General features: G+C 38.4%; 1 protein-coding gene across 6 annotated transcripts in view; it reads right to left on the reverse strand.

Annotated features, from left to right (window-relative positions):
* LOC106096026 (calcium release-activated calcium channel protein 1) overlaps positions 1-17,493 on the reverse strand; it is a 168,168-nt gene that overhangs the window by 25,131 nt on the left and 125,544 nt on the right. The window contains exon 1 of one of the 6 annotated variants that reach the window (XM_013263537.2): positions 6,127-6,275. The exons of 4 other annotated variants lie outside the window; for them this stretch is intronic. The gene's annotated coding sequence lies outside the window, so the exon portion shown is untranslated. Of the gene's footprint in view, positions 1-6,122; positions 6,276-17,493 lie in introns of those variants that run through there. One more of the 6 variants, XM_013263534.2, reaches the window with a different exon arrangement.

Below are 17,493 nucleotides of genomic sequence, written 5' to 3' on the forward strand. Positions count from 1 at the left end.
CAAAGGATTGCTTGTTTGTGCATCACAGCCCACTGAGGATGAGACCATCTGATGCACTGAATTGGACATTGTGACTTGGCAAACAAACACTCCAGAATTATGTGGCCCAATTTACATTTGCAAAGGTCAACTGGTTTGCTTTCGCTGGCTAGAACAGACGTCTCAGTCATTGTGTCCGTCATGACAGGTCATTGTCTGATCGAAAAACATGCTGAAAAACTAAAGGTTGCAATTAATAACTTCTGCGGAAGCTGTGAGGACGTCGAGGCAGAGGAGGGTGTAGACCATCTGCTGTGTGTGTGTGCCAGACTAGCAGTCAGGAGGAGTTACACATCACATTCTCATTTCTTTGAGAGATTCTCTTATTTAGCGTATCCGGATATGCCCAAGTTGTGCTTTTTTTTAGCGATCTGAATGGTTAAACGGTGGGAACTAGAGGGGTTTCTTCTCCTGTTCCTGTGGTATTACAATGGACTAAAAACGTCTAAGTGAGTTTGATGGCAGACTGCCATATAAACCCAATCTAAAGCTGCCATTACACGATCAGACATGCCATATGAAATTTCAAAAATAGCGGCTCTGAAAGATGCACACACCGTGCGATACGTACGAAACGATTTATTTGACAAATGGATTTTGGAGAATAAATATGCAACTTTCGATTAAATGGAGCTTTTATTTCATATACATACATGTTTATATATATATATACACCATCCAGTTCATCATCTTGTGGATAGATATCCACTGCCCGGAATCTTTAAGCGTGAGGTTCAGCGCTACAAGAGAGAACCTCTAGATCAAACGGCATATCAAGAGGGTCTAGACAACATTCATGCAAAAACAGTAGCAGATGCGGTAAGTAGCTGCCGGGTGAATGTAGTCCTTGGAGAACGACCGCCTTCCATTGCACTTGAAGAAATTGACAACCCCAGGCAAACCAGAGTAGTTCTGGCTTAATTACGTGCCGGCAGATGCAGCCGTCTCAACTCCTACAGAGCAAGGATCGATGCCGACGTGCAAGATGTATGTCCCGGTTGTGACCAGGGACCACACGTCACCTGTTTAACTGCTCAGCCAGACCCACATTAGTCGCAGAGTTCCTGAATCTGGACAGCTAACAAAATCAAGCAGACGAAAAATAGAACACAACAAACTGCTACAAAAACAACAACAACAACCGTCTAACTTCCTTTCGGTAATAGCCTCGTGTTCTCACGGTCGGGATCTCCCCTCGCTGTTCCACATTTATGCAATTTCTTCGCCCATGCCCTTAATTTGGATTGCGTCGCCCCGAAAGTCTTCGGATTAGATAAGTTTGTTGAAGCCAGTCACTGCTAAATCGTCTGCTTTTTCATTACCCCTTACTCCGCTATGGCCCGACACCCAAATAACGCGGATCGTGCCATCCTCAGAGAAGGCGTTTATATCCTTCTCACACTCCAAGACTGTTCGTGACCTTACAGACCTGGTTGTTATTGCCCTGATGGCCAGCTTATTTAAGGTTTCAGTGCCAGTCTGTCATCAGACTCACTTAGACGTTTTCGTCCATTGTGATACCACTTACTGTCCGTAAAAATGTTCGCACTCGTTGTCCTCGCGTTAACACAAACCATCTCACGCATTCAGTGATTGCCTAGTCCTGCCTATAAAACCGTATTATGGTCAGCCAGTCGGAAACAGATCTCAGGCCCGGGTTCTTAGTGTTGACCCCAGTAATGAACTTGCAGATGCCAATACCAGAGTTCCGTCAATCCAAGACTGTGCCGCTGGAAGTATGTCTCGCACTCGACTTTTAGTATCGCCTCATATATCCGATTGGATAACTCCTCAATTTCTCCAGATTTCCTATCATCGCTTAAGTAAATAGGCGCAGTGGCTGCCTCACACTTAATCTGTATGTCGTTCGTTTGGATATCTAGAACACTTTCCAGTGCCATACTGGGCGAGGTCCACATTGCCACGCCATGTTGTCCGAACCTGTTGTATTATCCTAACTGGGCCACAAATTGTATTTATTTTTGGGGTTCAATTGCATACTTTGGGATGCATTTATTTTGGGGTAATTTTTCATAATGCAATAGAACCCCAAATTTGTGGTCTATCTCCATTTCACTCACTGTCAAAGCGCTAAAATTTGATAAGAGTATTACATTTTAACATCGATATGTAAAGGCTTGCAAACAATAAAGCAAGGAAAATCTTTGCGTTTTGGGTTTTTGTGTCCCGAAACAGGCCTGTCGATATTTGCTTGAATCACACAGAATTTCATGCCCTTTGCAACCAAACTATCATTTCAACCATAAGATTTATATATGTAGTGCTTCCAACGATTAATGTGTAACTGAGATTAATAAACTTTATTTTGCTTTCCGCTGAACATAAATATTTATCCATGTTGCATCATTATTAACATTTTAAACCCATTTGCTTTTAGCAAACGCCTTCCATAAAATCCTTAGTTCATGTGGAGCATATTAAATAGTCGTACACATTACGCGTAAGCGATGAGCTCACTGTTCTCATAGTAAATAAATTGCGGTTCCCTCATATGTGTATACTATTGGGCTTCATTAATTTTGTTAGTAAATGAGGGGCATAAGAATAATACTGTGATAATGATTTTAAAAAATTATGCTCAGTAGGATTTTGGGCAAAAACCTGGGCATTAGCCAATTGACCGGGTAATTACCTTTTGGGTATTTATCCATCACCCATCTCTGCAAATGAAAAAACTTGTGCTAGATAAATTTCGTTAGTTTAATTTTTGCCCTTGCGTATCCAGCGCTAAAATAAAACAGTGCTGTTATCAACTTCATTTTCGCAACAGGTTGTCCATAACACCAAGGTAATTAAATATTTATCACTGTGGCGTTATATTTCTCGGTAGGATTTTTTGAATAAGGTTGCGGAATTTTTCCCGTTCTAGCTCTTCGGTATGGCAAGTTGCTCTTTGTTAACATTAATTTTATTCCCCCCACGAAGGATGGGGATAAATACATTTTGTCATACCTTTTGTAATCATACCGTTTGTAAAATGTAATACATATAACATATAAGACGATCTAGCCATGTCCGTCCATTCCTATGTCGGTGGAAATCACGTCTTTAAAAATTAAGATATGAAGAATGACCATATAGACCGATCTCACCGTTTTAAGTCTTAGGCCCATAACAGGCACAACTTTTGCCTAATTTCTCTGAAATTTGGCGCAACGAGATATGATGGGTCCCTTAACGTCCGTACCGGATATGGTTTTTATTAGATAAAGCTGCAAAATATACCGATCTAGCTATTTAAGTTCTTTTGTCCCTAAAAGGAGCATTTATTACACGATTTAAAAATTGGGTGCAGTGAGTTGTTTACCCTACGCATCCTTCCCGAAGATGGTGCAGTTCGGTTTACATTTGGATAACGCTGCTATATAGAACGATATCCCGATTGACGGTCTTAAACCCATATAAAACCCATTTATTACCCGCTTTGGAGCAGTGAGTTGTGTTAGAAAATCTAGTGATGTCCATCCATACCTCTGTCTGCGGAAATCACGTCTCTAAAAATTAAAATGTGAAGTTCGAAGATGGACTATATCGGGAAATATCTTGATAAAGCCTCCATATAGACCGACTTCCCGATTTAAGGTTTAGAGTCCATAGAAGCAGCATTTATTGACCGAAATTGGCACAAAGTGTTGTGTATATATTCCTTATTATTCCAATTTCAATGTATATATATTCCTTATCTTTGAAAAATAATAAGACCATTTAGCCATGTCCGTCCATCCTTACATCTGTGGAAATCACGTCTTTAAAAATTAAGATATGAAGAATGACCATATAGACCGATCTCACGGTTTTACGTCTTAGACCCATAACAGGCACAACTATTGCCAAGTTTCTCCGAAATTCGGCGCAACGAGATATAATGGACATCTCTCAACGCCCGTTCCGGATATGGTCTATATTAGATATAGCTGCAATATATACCGATCTAGCTATTGAAGTTCTTTTGCCCCTAAAAGGAGCATTTTTTGTCCGATTTAGAAATTGAGTGCAGTGAGTTGTATTAGATCCCTACACATCCTTCCCGAATATGATGTAGTTCGGATTACCATTGGATAACGCTACCATATAGAACAATATCCCGTTTTACGGTCTTAAACACATATAAGACCCATTTATTACGCGCTTTGGACAGACAGAGACAGCCTATGTGTGATCTCTTTAATATCCTGCTGGAGAAGATTATACGAGATGCAGATGTGAATAGATATGGCACACTAATCACAAGAGAACACATGCTACTCGCCTATGTCGACGACATCGATATCATAGGTCGGTCACCGGAAGTAGTAACTGCAGCCTTTGAAAGAATCGAAAGAGAGTCAGTGAAAATGGGACTGGCAGTAAATGGAGATAAGACGAAATGGATGGTTTCAACTCCTAAAAAGCCTTGCACAACCGAGCAGGTAAAGAAAATGGAGAAAGTTGGGAACCACAACTTTGAGACTGTCAGTAACTTTATCAACCTCGGCACCGCCGTAACCAAAACGAATGACACCAGTTTTGAGATTAAGCGAAGAATAATACTGGCTACTTTGGACTAAGTAAGCAGTTTAGAAACAAGGTCACCTCTCGACTGACGAAGAGTACTCTATACAAGATACTGAATGGCCGAATTTAATGACTTGCTTGTTTACGTGTTCTCTAATTTTTTGGATTTCGTCAAGTTTGTGATGGTGTTGCATCAGGACTAGATGCGCTTTCTCTCATTTGTTGTGTTTTTAAGTTGAACAGAAACTTTCGGAATAGTTGTGAAAATCTTCAACAATATATCATAATTTAATTAACTTATTTATAGCAAATACTCTACATCAACATAATCTTGCCTCATATTACACTAGGATAAATTGTGTTTAATTGTTAGTTTTAAATCCTTTGCCTAAGAAAAGCAATTTAATTTTGCATAAAATTTTCATTTGTAAGCTTTGTATGCGGAGTTTGACAGTTGTTCGCGTAAAAAGACGAATAGAGTACTAACCCTCAATCAGAGCATTTTGGCATTATCAATGTTCATGGAGCCTTTGCACTTTTGTTTTCAACAAATGACGTAACGGTTAGTGAATCCTACCACTTAAGACGATCGAAGAGAAAACTCTGTTTTTGAGAAAAAGTATAACACCAAAGGGTTAAGTGATTTGTCACTGTGTTAAAGTGAGCTGAGCCCTTAAGGCTTCTGCCAAATTAACTGATTCTATTTATCGGCAAGGAAGACAAATCCGAAAACAGAAGCAGTGGTGCGGTTGTTTTCGTAAAAGGAATACCTATCACTTTTTTTAACACTAATTCAGATTTGGATAGTTCCAGATTGGTTGCTAATAGTTGCAACGCAGCTTCAGTTTAAAATACAACTCGTAAAATGTGTGAACCATTTATAGGTGGTTTCTACCACGGGGAGAAAAATATGTTTGTTTTTTATTCACTCTGTAGGAAAATATTTTGCAACTGAATCTTCACCAAACACATCCATCACAAATAAAACCACCAAGGAGGTGTCGCACTATTATGTTTAATTATTATGAATAATCAATTTTTTATTTATTTATGTATGAACACTTTTTGCTGTGGTTAACTTGTTTTTGTTTTGTGATTTGATTAATTTTCAATATCAAACGCTTTTCACAAGTAACGCGAAATTGACTGCCAAAGGAAAATCGAAATATTTGAACATTTGTGGAAGCGTTGGATTGGCTTCCACCTTCTGGCAGCGGGGCGGGGTGGCTCAATTGCAACGACGTAACGATGTTCAATTTAAATTTGTAGCTATTTCAACAATCACTTCCGAAATATGTGAAATTAAATTTAAATTAACAAAAACAAATTTCACTCTGCCATCAATCTAATCACAATGTTTCAGAACACTTTTGTTTGGGGTTTGGTTAAGCATCATCTCAAAGCCAAAACATAGCATTTGTTGTTGATTTTTTTTTCTTCATTTCTATCTATTTTGCTCCTGCTTATATTCTCATATTGACATCACACAAAGTAAATAGGCAATTCTTTTGAACAAAGGAGCAAAAAAACACAACGGAAAGGAATGACACAACGGCAGACCGACTGACCAACCCAGTAGTACGGGCTTTCGTTTATTTCGCCATAGTTTTCATGAAAAACCGATTGGAAAACTGTGTTACGACTATCCGACGGTGTCCGGTTAAGTCATGAGGTAGCTACTGATTTCAAGACGCGTTTTAACACCGAACTAGACTCGGCAGAACAAATACTTCATTCGTTTCGGTTCGCTCTGATTGTCGTGTGCGTGTATTTGAACTCGTAAAATAGTTCTACCACCACTATTGTGACTGACTTACTGGCTGAATTGCCGGTAGTTCTAGCAATAGGCTTGCCATATGCTTTATTTTATTGTTCTCACAAATAGTTGTATATAATCCCAGAAAAGTAAATGAAAATATGTCGACACAAGTTATGAAAGATAGTGATAAGTACGGGGGGAATAATAGGCATAATAGTGCGAAACAAAATGGATAGTAGTGCTGAATTTGCGAATTTTGCAAAATGAAATAACATATTCAAATTCTTTTTAGTTTTGTGCACATAATTTCAGTTCTGGCGACCCAAAACTATTATGCATACGTAACCAAAGTTTATTTGAATAAACTCATAAACAGTTTTTGCGATCTTTTTTCACAACTTTCGGCGTCATATTGCCTGAACATCTTGTAAAAAAATTTGTTCTCGTTGTATTCCGCACAATTTGACAATCGCTTAAAAAAAGACTCGTGTCGATAATTATGAAGAAGTGTTAAAAAAATACGATCGCGGTGCTTCAAAATACGTTTATAAGATCGTCAGAGGTGGCGAATCCTGAATCTATGCATATTAGCTCGAAACAAAACAACAATCGTTCGTGGGGATCTTCAAAGTCGAGCGATATCCAACCAAAGATGTTCGTGGAAGAAGCACCTTGAAAAAAATGGTTGCCTTTTTCTTCGGCAAATCTGGTCTTGTGGCTACTGTTTCGCTTGATCGACGTAGAAAGTCAATTCTTAGTGGTGTATCATAATTTGATTGCCTAAAGTCTTGGGAGAAATTCGAAAAACGGACAAGAAAAGGCGAATCATTGTTCACCATGACAATGCGAGCTCTCACACATCGGTTGAAACCAACAACCTTTTGACCAGCCAAAACGTCGAATTGACGGTTCATCCGCCGTACAGCCTTGAATTTAAACCCAATGACTTCTTTTTATTTAATTGACACCAATAACTTATTTTTGCACCCGCACATTAAAATAAAAATGCGTGGTCAAAGATTTTCATCGCCAGAAAATGTTGTTGAAGAGTGCAATAGCCATGTTTCGGAGGTGTCTCAATCGGAATGATAAAAGATCTTTCGAAAATTGGTTTGAGCGTGTGCAAAATTATATAAATCTTGTTGAAGATTACTTTGAAAAACATTAAACCCATATTCGATAATACAAATTAGCATTTTTATTATAAGGCCAGAAACTTATATTTCAGCCCTCGTAATAAAATCCAAAGTGACAGATAAAAACAAGTTACGAAAGGCAAATAGCGTATCAACTATGTATATACTACCCTACACATACCCTGTACGAGGAAAGTAATATGAACCAATTTTGATCAAATTCAAAGAGAAATGTCAAATGAAATCATGAGAGAAGAGAAATGTCAACAATCATAAGAGAATGATATGTGTCAATCTTTGTGAGAATCGGTAGAAAAATTAACACATTATTGCAGCAATATAACTAAAAAATTAGACGAAATCTAAACCGATTTCGACCAAAACGACCGTATACATAGTTCAAGTCATAGAAGAAGGCATTTTGCGAAATTTTGAGAAGATCGGTTGATTAATGCGCTGGCAAAAGCTCTATAAGTGGAATCATATGATAGCTATTTACAAATCTGAACAAATTTATTCCAGTTTCAATAGACTCTGTCTCTAGTACAAAAAAGCCTCTCTCAAATTTGAAGATGATCGGAAGTAAATTGCGATTTGTACTTTGTACACAAACATGGACAGACGAACGGACATAACTAAATCGAATCATAGGGTGAATCTGAGTCGATTCGTATATCTTTCAGTGTGTCTACCTCTTTTCATTTTGGGTATTGCAAAGAAATTCTAGGATGGAAAATTTGTTTTCTAGGTCAAAAGAACACAAATCGATGAATATTTGTATTAGGGATATGTCGAGGATATTGGGTTGAAACTAGGTGCATTCTAATTTTAAGGCCTCTGACGGCATAGGTAGTCGAAATTACAAGTTCGATTCCCAGTGGAGGCCTGGTTGTCGTTATTGTGGTATCACAGTTAGTCCACTGTGTCTAAGCGAGACTGTTTAGAATATGAACTGCCACTCTAACCTTAAAGCCTGACTATAGACAAATAGATATACACGCGGGCATCGGATGTAGAAAATCCAAATTTACCCATAAACATTCCATTACGAAACAGGGAAAACTTCAGGGAAAGCTTCCCTATTCAAGTCCAAGCTCAATTATAAGGGTCCTCTTTTTTATAGTCGAGTCCAAACGGCGTGCCGCAGTGTGACACCTTGGGGAGAAGTTTTTACATGGCATAGTAACTCACAAATGTCGCCAACATTAGGTGGGGATAACCATCGCGGAACATTTTTTCTTATGCTCTCGCCAGGATTCGAACCCCGGCGTTCAGCGTCATAGGAGGACATGCGAACCTCTGCGCTAAGTTGGACTCCTCGAATGAAGTGACATTTTAAAATTGTTTATACCGTTAAGATGCCATTGCAGGATATTAGCCGGCTTTAGACCATTGTTTGATGCTTTCTATTCAAAGAATAGTATAGCAAAAAACATTTAAAAGTCAGCAAAAAGTGTACCAACAAAATGTACTTAATAGAACCCGCTAGTCTAGTTCAGTATAAATAATTATTGATTTTATTACGAAAACCTCCTTCAAAATAAAATTGGTCAGTATAACGTCAACCGTCAATCAGCCCTCCGTTAATTTGAAATCCTAACCAATTGGCAAGCTTCAGTTTAATGGTTGTTAAATTTTACGATAGGCGATGCCGTCGTTACTCATTGATGCCAGAAACACCCAAAAGGCGGGAGAGAACGAGTGAGAGAGACAAAGAGAGTATGTGAGAGAAAGAGACCCCTGAATTGGGTACCAAAAAACAAACCAAAGAGCGTTCTGAAAAGCCCTACTCATCGCACTCCGTAACCACCACCCATCGTTCTTTATTGTTCTCTATGAGATGGCAAAACCATCGAAATAAACAATATTTTTTTTTGCCAGCATAAGCCACCCACCGCCCCCACTGTTGTTAGGAGACACTCAGGCAAAACATACAGGCATATGGCAGGGCACAGGCATTTGCATTTCGTTCTCAAATTCAAACCGTAGACATAAAATAAAAAATAAACGCCTTAGAAATATAAATGAATGAAATTTTTTAAATAAACATAAGAATGGAACGAAAAACAATTAATCGTGTCGAATATAAAGTACACTTCATTTCGACAAAAAAAACTACTACTACCTATATATGCGCAAATTGCATAGGCCCTTATCTTATATACCCAGCATGATGAATGGCGTATGTTAAATTCATCGGATGTTCGAAAGAAATGCAAGGCATGTATGTTGGAAATCAGATCTTGAGCCCCTATGCAAATTATTATCGGACGAAAAATATATACTTATGGTGATAAAAAAGTATTATTTCATATAGGAACTATATGAGATTTCGAACTGTTTTGAATAATAATTGAAATGGATGTTGGAAGTAATAACATAACTAAACTTCCTGGTTCTGAAGTCATATCACGTGATCCAAAAATCGATAAAAAGTACTTTACTCGTTCGGAAGTTAGTGTGCTTTCAGGTACATGACTTAAACACGATGATCATAAATATATATTTTATAGAATTTCAGAGCAAAATATATTTCGATGTGTTACAAACGGAATAACGAAGTTTGCATACTCGGTATGGTGGAGGATATACAAATAACTGTTGTTTTCGATAGCGAACTGTTCCACCAGCTATTTGTTTATAACGTAAACCACTGAACCATTACACTTTATTATCTAATACAACCTTGAATTGAGAATCTTGTTTGGCGCGTTAATTACTAAAAAGAATACATCAAATACTATCATCACAAATAAAAACTGACAAGCCGTTATAGTAGAGAATACATTAAAATCGATCATTCGCATGAATGTTCGTTCATAAATTGATAATGTGTTGGCAAATGTCAAGAAAGTCTCACGACACCAAAGAATTATCATACAGTGAGTGTCGCACTTGAGGTATAAAGTATAAACTAAAACATTATAAGGAAAAAACGATATGCTTTATTATTGTCAAACCCTTATAATTTAATGTTTCGTCAAAATTGGTATATTGATTTAGAAATCTAGTAGGAAAATGTAAAGCAACGATATGACAGGAATAATAAAAACAAGTAAAACGCGTTAAATTCGACTTTAAATCTTATGACAAGATCTTTGAATGCCTTTTTCAAATATGTAAGAGCTATATCAAGTTGGCGGCCACCGTGGCTCAGAGGTTAGCATGTCCACCCATAACGCCGAACGTGGGTTCAAATCGCGGCGAGAACATCCCTTACTAATCCCCTTACTAATTCTGGCTACATATGAAAGGTATCCTGCCATGTTAAAAATTCTCTACCAAGTGGTGTCGCTATGCGGCACGCCGTTCGGACTCGGCATAAAAAGCAGCCCCCTTATCATTGAGCTTAAACTTTAATCGGAATGCACTCATTGATATGAGAGAAGTATCCCCTTTTTTCTAATGGAATGTTAATGGGAAATTTAGTAGTTTAATAGTATATCAAGCTATTACCGATATGGACAGTACTTGTCATGGCTGTTAGAAGTCATAGAAAAATACCACCTCAAAAATTTCAGGCAAATCGTGTAATCATTGTGTCTTCCAGAGGCTCAGGAAGTCAAATTGGGGGATCGGTTTATATGGCAGCTGTATCAGTTTATGCAGCCATTTAGACTATATTTGGCATAGTTATTGAAAGTCCGGAAAACATGCAAAATGCCAGCCAAATCGTATAAGAATTGCGCTCTCTAGAAGCTCAAGAAGTCAAATCGGGAGATCGGTTTATATGGCGGCTATGTCAAAACATGGACCGATTCGGCCCATTTACAATTCCAAACGACTTGCACTAATATGAAGTATTTGTGCAAAATTTTATGTGCGTAGCTTTATTCCTTCAAAAGTAAGCTTGCTTCCAACAGATAGACGGACGAACGGACATGGCTAGGTAACACAAAAAAACATATGTAACCACATTCAAATCGAAATTTTCGTTGCTAAAAAGGTACTATCCCTCAATTTGTTGTTAAAGCCCGATACGCAGTGTAGCGAAATTTTCGGCAGCAATGACATGATGGTAGAAAACTATACATACGTTTGACAAATTTGTTGCACTTTTTTGCTGATAAAGTACGGATTTATCAACGTAAGATCAAATAAATCTGTTGATAAAGGCAAGCATTTTCTTGTATGAAATTGAAAATAATCTCCGATGCATATAATGTCACCATGCAACATCAAGCAAACCGAATGCATTCCTTGTGGCAATCACAATTTCGTTAGAGCTGCGACTTATGTATAAGGAGCCTCCAAAATTGAGACCTCACTTTTTCTTTGCTGTCAATTATTTTGGAAATCTAATTTTGTATGCTTATTATCAAGATTCACTAAATATGGTTGCAGCCGACATACAATTTCTTTAATTATTAGCAGTTGTTCACATTCATTATATCCACCATCATACATTAATCTAGTCATTCCGTTTGTAGCACCTCGAAGTATTGATCTTCGACTCCATAAAGTGTATATATTCCTGATTGTCTCCACATTCCGAGTCCATATCCTTCCGTCCGTCTGTCTAAATCATGATAGCGGTCGAACAAAATTTTGCACAGAAATTTTTTATACCCGCCACCGAAGGATGAGGTTATATTCATTTTGTCATTCCGTTCGCAACACATAAAAATATCGATTTCCGACCCTATAAATAAATATATGTATGTTCTTGATCGTCTTAAAAATCTAAGACGTTCTAGCCATGTGCATCTGCCTGTCTGTTGAAATCACGCTACAGGCTTTAAAAATGAAGTTAATTGGCTGAAATTTTGCAAAAATTCTTTTCTTCCATAGGGAGGTTAAGTTTGAAGATGGGTTATATCGGACTATATCTTGATTTAACCCCCATATAGACAGATCTTCCCATTTAAGGTTTTACGTCCATTAAAGGCACATTTATTGTCCGATTTCGCTGAAATTCGGTACAATGTTTTCGTACTGAGTTTGGCCAAAATCGAGCTTTATTTGGATATGGATTAGACGTGACTGGACTGGACTATAGATTTGGCCCCATAGAAGATGCATTTATACCCGATTTCGCTTATAATTGGCACAAGGATTCCGACATCCGTTCCCTATATGATTCAGATCTATATTTGGATATAGTTGTCATGTATACCAATCTCCCGAATTAAGGTCTTGGGCCAATAAAAGGAGCATTTATTACCCGATTACTCTGAAATTTTGCACAGTAGGCTGTATTAATACCTTCAACATGGTCCCCATCGGCCTATATTTCGACATAGTTGCCATATAGACCCATTTCCCGATCTAAGGTCTTGGGCCCATAAAAGGCGCACTTATTATCCTATTTCGCTGAAATTTGGCATAGTGACCTATGTTAGGCTTTTCGACACCTGATTTAACAACATGAACAGTGAATTGTAAGGGTTTGTTCAACAGGGACGCTACAAAAGTAGACCGATAGGGACAGCAAACGATGCCATATTTTCTGCCGCTCTTTTGACATTACTCTACAGTAAGTATTTCCAATTCGTGATGAAAAAAGATACACGAGCCAACAACGAGTCGAAATTCGAAATCAGTGGTCTCAGCGTTAAGAGAGCTACGTCCAATTTATGGTCGTCATAATCGTCCTACCAATTCTGGCTAAATGGCTTCGTCCATAAGCAAAATATGCCTTATTAGTCAGATAGCAAATTTCACGTACTCCGTTCGGGTAAAAATATCATTTGACAGTGGTTAGGTTAGACTAGGTTAAAGTGACAGTCTGTCATCCGACACCCTTAGACGTTTGATGCCACAGGAATAGAAGAAGTTAGGTGGCTTCTAGTTCCTACCGTAAGGTTAGGTTAGGTTGGGCCTTTTAAAGCCTAACAATATGCGAATGTTCACATGCGCTAATTCAGACAAGTCCTCAATGAAATGAGAACTTAAAGTGGAACTCCTTCTACCTGCCAGTGTGGAACACACACACAACATATGTTCTATAGTTTCCTCTTCTTCGACGTCCTCACAACTTCTGCAGAAGACGTCACTAGCAACCTTTAGTATATCTGTATGTCTAACGAACAGACAGTGACCTTTCATAACGGATACAGTGACTAAGACGTCTGCTCTAGCCAGTGGCAGCAGAGCGGTAGACCCGTTTTAAGTTTAGATTGGGCCACATAATTTCTAATTATTCACTACCCACACATTGTGACCATCTACCATTCGTTTCCTTTCAGGCCATTATCCACAGTCTCGTCTGTCTCGTCTGTCTTTACCATTCCCTGGGATATCTCTTTGGCACGGGACAGGTGAATTTTTAAATGTTCAGCCATCTCGTTGAGAGATTTGCGACAGACGAGGGCTGATTTTGAATTCAAAAATATGTTACACAGAGATTTAATAGCTGCCTGATAAAATATTGATGCCACTTCTTTAATAGCAAGGATATCCGATTGATACGCACTACAGTGGTCCTGTAACTTTCGTGATATCACCAGTCCTAGTTTTTCAGAGTACACTCCAAATCCCACTTGGTCGTCTAGTTTGGAACCATCTGTATAAAAGTCAATGTAACTTCTATTACCAGGAATATCGTCGTTCCAATCGGTTTTATCAGGAATAGTGTTGCAGTGCTTTCCATTAAAAAGCGGCTCAGACAATGTATAATCTACACTACCTGTAACATTGGGCATTTTATCATGGAAAACACAGTGTCCGTAGTAGCCGCATGACTAAAGGAAAAATTCTCTTTGCCTCACATCAGTGGTCGCAGCAATTTGTCTGGCTACTATGTTCAGAGGCATGAGGTGCAGCATTAAATTCAGTACATCAGCCGGTGTTGTCCTCCGTGCGGTAGTGAAACATAAACAAGCCTTCTTTTGGAATCGGCTGAGTATTGAACAGAAGACCACAACACCATAAAATATTATAGGTCTGACAACTGTTGTATATATCCAGTGAATGGCAAGCGGTTTAAACTCCCGGCTTCTGATAATTGTGTGTAAAGCAAGAGTTACACTTTAAGCTCTTTCCAAAATTTTTGATTTGAAGTTCAATTTACAGTCCAACAAAACACCCAGGTATTTTGTGCTTTCAGTAAATGGAACATTATCTCCCCCAAGGAGACAGATGCCACTGTGGGTAATTTGTATCTTCTGCTGAAAAAAACTTCCGCCTTAGACGGATTTGCACCAAGACCACATGCGGTTGTTTATTTCGCCGTCATACGTAGGGCTTCCTGAAGTATATCTCTAAGAGTGCCGGAGAAACTTTCCCCTTAACCGCAACAGATCCGTCAACAACACACGCGACCGCGTGTTCGTTCCAGAGATAGCAATATATTGTTATTTGCTATATTGACACTGACTGTAGGCATTTTTTAATGAAATACAGCGACTTCGATAGTTATAAGGTCGACAGGGTCACCTAGAGATGGTTAAGTGCCAACATAACATCATGATACATCGCCAAAATATGTAATTGAGTGTTGTTTGTTAATTGATGGTTATCAATTTACAACGAAATAAAAGGAAAATTTACACAATGATTATCAAAATACTAAATGGACAAAACAAAATTGAAAACCCAAACCTAAAGTCGTATTTTTATAATTATTTATGCTCACTACTATGGGATGGTTGAAATAATCTAGTCATTCCTCGAAATATTGATTCTTGATCGTGTTGACATTCAAAGTCGATCCATCCATATTTGTCCGTCCGTCCCTCTGTCTGTCCGTCGTTGGAAACCACGAAAGCGGGCGGACGCGTAAAGCCTGCCGCTTGAATTTTCTACTGATACTTCTAATTGATGTGGGTCATTAGGAATTGTAAATGGGCCATATCGATTCAGATATAAAGTGGTCCTTCGACTTGACTTCTTGACCTCCTAGAAGCTGCAATTATTAACGGATCGGGCTGATAGTTTGCACATTATGTTCTGTTATGACTTCAACAATTTTGTTATCCGATTTGGCTGCAATTTTGCACGTAATGTTCTATTATCTTCCAACGTTCGTGACAAGTACGGTCCAAAACGACTTACAATCTGATATAGCTATTATATAAATCGATCTCCCGATTAGTCATTTACAGCCCATGAAGCTTAAATTTTTGGTTTATTTTATCAGAAAATGTGTACTTATTGAGATTCCATTGCAGGATATTGACCGGCTTTCGACCATTATTTAAAGCTATCTATTCAAATGGTATAGCATATATACCCTCCAGCATGGATCGCATTTGTCGAGTTTTATGCGCGGTATCTCTTTTTAGGCAAACAAAAAATATTGAATACGAACTGTTATGCTATTGGAGCTATATCAAGTTATATTTAGTACGATTCGGACCATAAATGAAGTCATTGTGTAATATTTCAGTTCATTCGGATAAGAATTGCCCCTTGTAGGGGCTCAAAACCCCAGATCGGTTTATATGGCAGCTTTATCAGGTTATGTACCGTTTGCGCCATACAGTTATTGGAAGTCATAACACCTCATTCAAAATTTCAGCCAAATCGGATGAGAATTGCGCTCTCTATTGGCTCAAGAAGTCAAGATCCCAGATCGGTTTATATGACAGCTATACCAGATTATGAACCGATTTGAATCATACTTGCGCCCTCTAGAGGCTCAAGAAGTCAAGACACAAGATCGGTTATTATGCCAGCTATATCAAAGCAAGGACAGATTCGGCCCATTTACAATCCCAACCGACCTACACTAATAAAAATTATTTGTGCAAAATTTCAAGCGGCTAGCTTTACTCCTTCGAAAGTTAGCGTGCTTTCGACAGACAGACAGACGGGCGGACATGGCCAGATCGACTTAAAGTGATGTGCGCATGTGCTGTGCACGTCGCATGTGCTGGCCACTTCTGCTTATACACAAAAACAGCATTGGCAGAATCAACCGTTGGGCGATCGCCGTGCGAAGAACAAAAAGAGGTTTGCAAAAGATGTTTGTGTGTTGTATAAGTTGGATTTATGAAACAAGTCGACTTAAAGAGCCCAGTTCAAATTCAGATGTGTGCTTTACAACTTACTCAAGTTGGAATGGTTGCAAAGCACCATGATCCATTTGACATCTACTTCTGATGATTTTTCTTGGTTGAAAATGAAATCGCGATAAAGAAAACCATCCAAATGCTTCCAGCAACAACACACTTTTTGCTGACTTTTAAATGTTTTTTATTTGAATTTAAATATTATTTTAATAGAAATCATTAATCAATTTTCTAAAGCCGGACAATATCCTGCAATGGAATCTCAATAAGATTTTAAGACCAAAAAAGAAAACGCAAATAGAAAATTTGTACGTAAAGTACACATGTGCTCTTCAAGTAAATTATTTTGTGTTAATTTTAAGTATAATATATGGTGTCGGGTTCCCAAGATTTGGCCCGGCCGAATTCAATACGTTCTTTCTTGTTCAACTATCATTTTATTAAACGATGATGACGGACTTAAGTTTGGAAATTTGTCTGTGAATTGAGGAGCTGGGGCAAAATTCTCACATATCAATGAGTTCTGTCCGATTCAAGTAAATGTTCAACGATAAGGGAGCTCCTTTTTATAGCCGAGCCTGAACAGCATGCTGCAGTGCGACATCTCCTTATGTAGAAGTTTTTACATAGCTTCTATGCATGACATAGTACCTTACAAATGCCGCCAGCATTAGGATGTTCTCGCCAGGATTCGAACCTTCGCATTCAGCGTCAAAGGTGGACATACTAACCTCTCCGCAACGGCGGCCTCCTAACGTATATATATAGCATATATGTTATAAGTCGATCTAGTCATGTTCGTCCATCTGTGAAAATCGAGATAGCGATTGAACGCGAAAAGCTAGTCGCTCGAAAATTGAAACATATACTTCTTATTGATGTGAGTCGTTGGGTATTGCAAATGGGCCATACCGGTTCAGATTTTGATATAGTTCTCATATTATTAACATTGAAAATAGTGTTCTGTGACGACTTCCAGCATTCGTGCCAAGTATGGTCCATCGGTGCTTTGTTGTTGTTATTGTTGTAGCAGTGTGTTGTACACCTTGCCAATGAAGGATTCCATCTGGTTAATCTGGTACGTACAACC

The sequence above is a fragment of the Stomoxys calcitrans genome, chromosome 5 (genome assembly GCF_963082655.1).
Source record: "Stomoxys calcitrans chromosome 5, idStoCalc2.1, whole genome shotgun sequence".
Classification (NCBI taxonomy): domain Eukaryota; kingdom Metazoa; phylum Arthropoda; class Insecta; order Diptera; family Muscidae; genus Stomoxys; species Stomoxys calcitrans.